Source organism: Pteropus medius, unplaced genomic scaffold (genome assembly GCF_902729225.1).
Source record: "Pteropus medius unplaced genomic scaffold, Ma_sr-lr_union100, whole genome shotgun sequence".
NCBI lineage: Eukaryota > Metazoa > Chordata > Mammalia > Chiroptera > Pteropodidae > Pteropus > Pteropus medius.
In genome coordinates, this window is record NW_024342473.1 from 1,587,196 (window position 1) to 1,594,899 (window position 7,704).

The window sequence follows — 7,704 nt, forward strand, 5'->3', positions numbered from 1 at the left end:
AGGACTGTGGAAGTGGAATATTTGACCAGAGTTGTGCTGCAGGGTAGCTGGGCAGATAGACAAATGGACACCTTAGAGTCAATGTGTGGGCCCCAAGACAAACATTCATGATGAAGAAAGCAGTGTGAGCCTCCCTTTTATAGGGGGAAATCAGCTCACTTCCTGGTTTCCACTGCTCTCAACATCTAAATGATTGGGAAATATTAAGCTAGAACCTCTGCGTGCACTTCTCTAAAGGCATGGGATAGTCCTCTGAAAATGATGCTTTCTGAAAGAAGCTGGTTCTTTTTCATGACATCTTTAAAGGATACTCTATTTCTTCTTCTTAGCTTGACTGTGTAGCTGATACCAAGAACTGACAAAGAGCAGGAAAAAGAAATAAAATTAATAAGTAAATTGATGGATAGATGGATTGATTAACTACCTTTATTCGTAGGGCATCTATTTACCTGACAGATCCTAATTTATGTGCTGTATGAGTTCTAATCCTTGGCATTGTTACATTACCTCTAACCTCAAAGAAAGGCATTAATATTCCATTTCAAAGGTGGCTAAACTGAGGCTAAGAGAGGTTGAATTACAGAAGAGAGCAGGATTAAAACCCAGGCCTGGGCTCTCTGCTCCTCCTGTTCAACAGACAGCCGCGTCCCCCTGCACAGCGCCAGCCGCGAGCTTGAGACATGATGGTGAAGGTCAGAGTAAACGGATTTGGCATTATTGGGTGCCTGGTCACCAGGGCTGTTTTTAACTTGGCAAAGTGGATATTGTTGCCATCAATGACCCCTTCATTGACCTCAACTACATGGTCTATATGTTCCAGTATGATTCCACCCATGGCAAGTTCAAAGGCACAGTCAAGGTTGAGAATGGGAAGCTTGTCATCAAAGGAAAGCCCATCACCATCTTCCAAGAGCGAGATCCCATCAATATCAAATGGGGCAACGCTGGTGCTGATATGTTGTGGAGTCTACTGCTGTCTTCACTCCCTTGGAGAAGGCTGGGGCTCACTTGAAGGATGGAGCCAAGTGGGTCATCATTTCTGCCCCTTCTGCAGATGCCCGCATGTTTGTGATGGGTATGAACCATGAGAAGTATGACAACTTCCTCAAGATTGTCAGTAATGCCTCCTGCACTACCAACTGCTTGGTCCCCCTGGCCAAGGTCATCCATGACAACTTTGGCATCATGGAAGGACTCATGACGACAGTCCACACCATCACTGCCACCCAGAAGACTGTGGACAGCCCCTCTGGGAAGCTGTAGCATGATGGGAAAGGGGCCCAGAATATCCTCCCTGCTTCTACTGGAACTGACAAGGCTGTGGGCAAGGTTATCCCTGAGCTGAATGGGAAGCTTACCGGCATGGCCTTCTGTGTCCCTATCCACAATGTGTCAGTTGTGGATCTGACCTGCCGCCGGGAGAAAGCTGGCAAATACGATGACATCAAGAAAGTAGTGAAGCAGACGTCAGAGAGTCCCCTCAAGGGCATCCTGGGCTATACTGAAGACCAGGTTGTTTCCCGAAACTTTAACAGTGATACACACTCTTCTACCTTCGATGCTGGGCTGGCATTGCCCTCAATGACCACTTTGTCAAGCTCATTTCCTGGTATGACAATGAATTTGGCTACAACAACATGGTGGTGGACCTTATGGTCCACATGGCCTTCAAGGAGTAAGAGACCCCTGGACCACTAGCCTCAGTGAGAGGAAGAGGCCCTCAGCTCCTGGGGAGTCCTTGCCACAAATTGATCCCCCAGTACACTAAGAATCTCCTGACCTCCAGTTTTCATCCCCAAACCCCTGAAGAAGAGGAGGGGCTTAGGGAGCCCTACTTTGTCACGCACCATCAATAAAGTTCACTGTATCCAGCCAAAAAGAAAAAAGAAAAAAAAAAACCCCAGGCTTGACTTTAAGGTCCATGTCTCCTTTTCTGTACCCTGGGATGGTCCAAGCCTTCTCAGTTGACCCAGTAGATTTCTGTAGGGAAAATAATGACATTGGATTAGGAATCTGCTTCTGCATGGACCCCAGCCATGGACAGCTGTCTAAATGATCTCCAAATGGCCCATAGCTGACTCTCTTCCATCTTGCCCAGAGAATAGACATTCTTTTGCCACAGTTGTTTAATTTTCTGTTTTTTTGTTTGTTTGTTTTTTGTTTTGTTTTTTTAAATATGTTGGTCCTACTCAGCTCATGCAGGTAGAAAATCTCCTGCTTAAATCATAAAAGATGAAACTCAGAATGAAGTCTGTTTCAGAAATAGGTTCATGTAGAGGATAAATGATAAGGTGGGTTTTCTGAAAAATGAACCCAAAATGGCAGTGCCCTGGCTGTGAAACTTTATTTCTTTTTCTCATTTCCTTTCCATTTCATGTTCCTGTCTCACAAATGCTCATCTGTCCTCTGTGAACCGACTAATGCCAGTGACATAGAGAACATCAAACAACTTCCTCAGAGCTCTTTTAAGGGGACCAGCCCTAATGTGGTTTCTGTCTGGTTAACTGCTAGGCTTGTGTTAAGTAAACAACCCAACTTTGATACCAGAGAGTTTGTGGTCCAGGTGGGGGTTGAGGTTGGAAGCGAGCAGAAGCAGCCTTGAGGGACGTTTTGAGTAGAGAGTTCTCTTCAAAAAAAGAAAATGAAGTCTTGACTACAGTTCTCTGTTTCACCAGTCGTGAGCTATCCTCAAGCACTCTACACTGACCACAGGCTGCACTCTGCCTCTACACTTGCCCTGCCCTTTAACCTTGGCCGTGGGCAGTAGACCTGCAGGGAGAAATGTCATAATTCATTGCCCTCTTTCCTGCAGGAAGATCGTTGAGAATATGGCTCCCTAAACCACACAGGAGAAATTTTCCTCCATATTCTGTTCGAGGGAAAAGGTGCCCTTCTCACGGTGACTGGTATGTTTTATCTATGAATGCTGGGAATCGTGTTGCTGATTTTCCTTCTTTGTTTGCTGCGAGGAAATGGCTACCCTAAAAATAAAAGGCCTTTCAAAGTGAGAGGCAACAAGGATTTATGGAGATCAATAAGAATAGCTAGTCAGGATGCACTAATCCAGGCAGAAGCCCAAACAGTGTTCTGATTAGGAGACAGAGGCCGTGGGTATTTATGAGAAAGGAAAGGGGAACAATTACATCAATAGAAGGAAGGCATTTTTACTAGTGCAAATAACCTAATACAGTGATGTTAATTCTAAACAATGGTTTTAATTTTCAGTGTAATAGTCATCCTTCTAGTAGTAATAACTGCTCTTTTGTTATTTTTACAAACAGTTCTTTGGGATGCATTGTTGCCCTAGGCCCAGTACAAAGGTTACTTTGCCCTGTTTTAACATTCCAAAGATTTGAGGCATAAGAACTCTGGCATGGCAACTCTGGCTCCACTTTAAAGTGGCTCTGTTTATTTTATTGTTTACATACACATACCATGTGACCCACAGATTCTGCTCCCAGATATATAGCCAAATAGATCTATTAATTAGGTTTATTTAGTGTCATTCCTCCAGAGTTTGTGGCTGGAGACTATGAGAGCAAATTCTTATAAGTCCCACCTCTCATTCAAAATTGTTATGTAGGAAGCATGTGAAACCAAAGTACTTTCTGTGCACTTAAGTCCCAACCATCTGTGTATGAACAGACAAAATTTTGAATGAATTAAAGAAACTTTCATTACAATTTTTTTTTCTGATTGCTTTACTAGATTCCACTCCCCCCAAATAGGTTTATTTATTGAACATACGTTTGTTAAACACATCCTTTGCTGGGTGCTACAGAAGAAGGTGGGGATAGGGGAAGAAAGTGGGTACCCATAGGGACCTGGTCCTGGGAGCAGGCAACAGGAATATGGCAGAGGAACAAGGTCACATTCCCAGGATACAGCAATCAGGAGGCACCAGAAGCTTGCTCCAAGCAGCACTAGTGGGTTCCGCTTATCTCGTTTCATGTGGCATAATCTATTATTCTTTCCATTTGTGGAAATAATCAAGGGTTAGCTAAAATGGCTTTAAAATTATGACCACGAAGAGGCTAGATGCAACCAGCTTCCAAGAACAGTCTCATTTGAATCTAGAAAAAAAACCTATCAGATATTTTGGATATTATAACTCCCATTTGAATTTCTCGCTCAGTACCAATTTTCTCAGATGGGCTTTCTTGCCCTTTCTTTTTATTGTTATCTACCTTTGAAAATAACAAAGAAATGGAAAATTACTCTGTTGGAAAAACTCACCTTCCTAAATGTGAGTTTTTAATGCATTTAGAAATATTCTATAAAATTTCTGAGCACTCCCAGATTTCTTCACTGCTAGTATAACTGACAGAACTTCAGGTTGGAGAGAAAAAATAACTGTAATACTTAATATTTATTGAGTACTTACATATCAGATAATTCTGCTAAGGGCTTAGATGCAATATCTTATTTAATACTCAGAGAAACCTATGAGTACTTCTATCATCTCTGCATTACAGAAGATCAAGCCGAGACTTAGAGAAGTAAAAGAATGTCCCCAAGGTCATGCAGGTCATTAGTAGTGAAGAATGGATCAGTACCTAGGCCAGTCCACCAGAATTTGAGGACTTTGTTTTTGATAGTTGCTGTATCTACGAGCCCTCTGAGCAGTTGGAAGATACTCCATAAATATTCACTGAATGAGTGAATAAATGAATGACTTTCTGGCTACAGAAGCAAATCTCTAGCAGGTGGGTAGGAAGAATAGCACAGCTTATGGATAAGATCCCTACACCATGGATTTTGGGCTTGAGTTCCATCTGGCAGAGAGGTGTCCTCTTTCAGAAATGAGTGGTGGAACAGAAATAGTATCTCATGACCTAGAAGAGCTAGGCGCTAATCTTGGCTCTTCTGTTGTGTGACCTTGCGCCCATCATCCCCCTACCTTTCTCGGCTTCAGATGTCTTTCCTGCAAAATGAGGCCCCTAGAATAACTTTAAGTTCTCTTCTAAATCAAATAGCCTGTCATTCACAATAATTTTATACTAAAGAAATTTATCTTCTGGATAAACCACTCCAAGGACAAACCCCAAGTGGTATCAAGAACTGTGGGAAGAGAAACATTCCTATTTTCCATTCTGTGTTTCGTACGACCTCTTCTGTCTCCCTAGATTCCCTGCCACACTTTGTGGGGTTTTTCTTTTACTTCCCACCCCCTCCAGTTTTCAACTTGTAATTTTGAAATAATTTTTGACTTGCAAAAAAAGTTAGAAAAATAACACAAAGAATTCCTGAATACCTATCACTTAGTGTCCCCCAATGTTACCATTTGTCATGCCACAGTAAAATGATCAAAATCAGAAAGTTAGCATTAACAAAATACGATTATCTGATCTGTAGTCCTCAGGTTCACCAATTGCCCTGCTAATGTTCTTTTTCTGATCTTGCATCCAGTCCAGGTTCATGTGTTACATGTGGTTATCTTGCTTTGTTAGTCTACCTTAATATGGAACAGATTTTCAGTCTGTTTTGGTCTTTCATGCAATCAACTTATTTGAATAGTACTGCCCAGGTATTTTTTAGAATGTCCCTTAATTTGGGTTTGTCTGATCTTTAGCAAGAATACCATAGAAGTGATTTTATTTCCTTCTGAATGTATCTCATCAGTAGCTGCATGGTGTCAACTTGTTGTTACATTACCCATGGGCTGACTATCTCTGTGTGTTTGATTACTGTGTTTTTTCATATCCTAGACATTTCATCTGAAAATTAAAGTAATAATAGTACCTGCCTCACAAAGTCGTTGTGAATATTAAATAGCAAAAAAAAAAGGCAGATAAAGCACTTAACACAATTCCTGGGATATAGGAAGACTTAACTATAATAATAATTATTATAATCATATAAATATTAAAATTTTATGTTCAAAAATATATACTAGTTATGTAAATATTTAAATATATTTCAATATTAAAACTTATATAAATAATATATGTTATCATTATCATTAGTACATTATCATCGGGTTTTTTTTTTAAAAGCATATCAAACAATTAAGAAATTGTTTAGGTAAAAATAGGAGCTGCTAATGGAGCTGGATTTTGAGCATCTGCAGACACACATTCTGCCTTTGCATTTGCTGCCACAGCTGTGCTCCCTGAGGTCAGGAGAATTCCAGCAGGCCCAGAAGGATCACAGCCCTCAGTGTTTCTCTATAAGGGCAGCAAGTGTAACTAAACTGTCATTTGAGTGTTTGGCTATTGTACATTCAGTGACAGGGGACATGTCTATTCAGCCCTGAATCAGGCCTACAAGATGTCAGGTAACCTTTTCAAGGCCATGAGATTTTAATAGACTTTGAATTGAAGTTACTAGACATTATGTTTTTGCCTGGGTAAAACATACAATTAATGTTTATATCTGGTTTTTACAAGTGACATCTGCATAGAGTGTTTATTTAACTAACTGCAGACTGATTTACGTGTAGGCATTCTGCAATATTTTTCTATTAGTCTATGAAAAGGCAGTCTGATGAATTATTTATTGGGTTAACACATCCTGGTATATTTTTTAAAGAACATTCTCTATTGGAAGTTCTGGTCTTGCCTAGTCAATTAACCTTCCCCTGTTTAGATCTCCTCTCTTGAGGAATAAACCATCAAAATCTAAAGTAGCATTTTAGTGTGCATAGGAAGGGATCATGCGTGCTCAAGAGCTCAGTCCTCTCCTGTTGTAATTTCCCGAAAGTCAGATGTAGAATCTTATTCCCAAATCAATTGCAAGGGCTGTGATGTTTTTCTAGAAATGAGCTACAGCTTCTGTGGCAAAGGGGAAAGAGAGATAGCAGACCCCTCTTCCTGCCAGATTCCAGCCTCATTTCTCTGAAGAAAACCAAGGGTTACCTAGCTAGGGAGACATGCCACATAAGCAGTTTGGATGCACAATTTGAAATGTAGGGGAGCGTATAGTGAAAAGAACACGGGATTTTATGTGGTACATTTGGAGTTGCAATCATATAATAAGACTTTGACGATATATTTAACTTCTCTGAGCCCAAATTTTCATATTTGTTTATTGTAAATTACTCATATTTCAGTTGCTATTGCTTTGTAACGAATCATCCTAAAATATAGTGGCTTAAAATAACAACTATTTATTACTTTTTAATAATTCTGTCCAGTGGAGCTCATCCAGGTGGTTCTGCTGTTTTTTCTTGGATATCTTAAACAACCGCATTTAGCAGGGAGCTCCACTGGGGCCGGAATATGCTAAGGTGGTTTCTCATCCTCCAGAACCTCTTTCCATGTAGTGTCTCATCATTTCATAATTTATCCTGAGCTTTTTTACATGGCAGCTAAATCTCAAGATGACAAATCCAAAGTTTAAGCACTTATCCAGTCTGTGCTTGTATCGTGCTTGCTAATGTCACATTGGCCAAAGCAAGTCACATGAATAAGCCCAGTGTCAATGTAGGAAGGGAATACATAAAAGGGTGAATACTGTAAAGTGCGGGTAACTGAGGACCACCATGTAAGAGTCTACCACAGCTGACTTGACTGAGACTTTGTGAAGAGTAAATAAATTATCTGTCATGTGCAAGATACTTGGTAAATATTAGTTGTTATTATTAAGACACAACAACCTTCAGAATGAATCCCCAGGACTCATATTTCCTGTTTTATTTATGAACATACAGAGGAAGGAAATTAACCTGCTTTCTTATCTCTTTATTATATTCTCCAGCAGAAG

At 40.4% G+C, this 7,704-nt stretch overlaps 1 pseudogene; it reads left to right on the plus strand.

Annotated features, from left to right (window-relative positions):
* The first annotated feature begins 683 nt into the window (after window positions 1–683).
* On the plus strand, window positions 684–1,694 carry LOC120604386 (glyceraldehyde-3-phosphate dehydrogenase-like; annotated as a pseudogene).
* The last annotated feature ends 6,010 nt before the right edge of the window (window positions 1,695–7,704 follow it).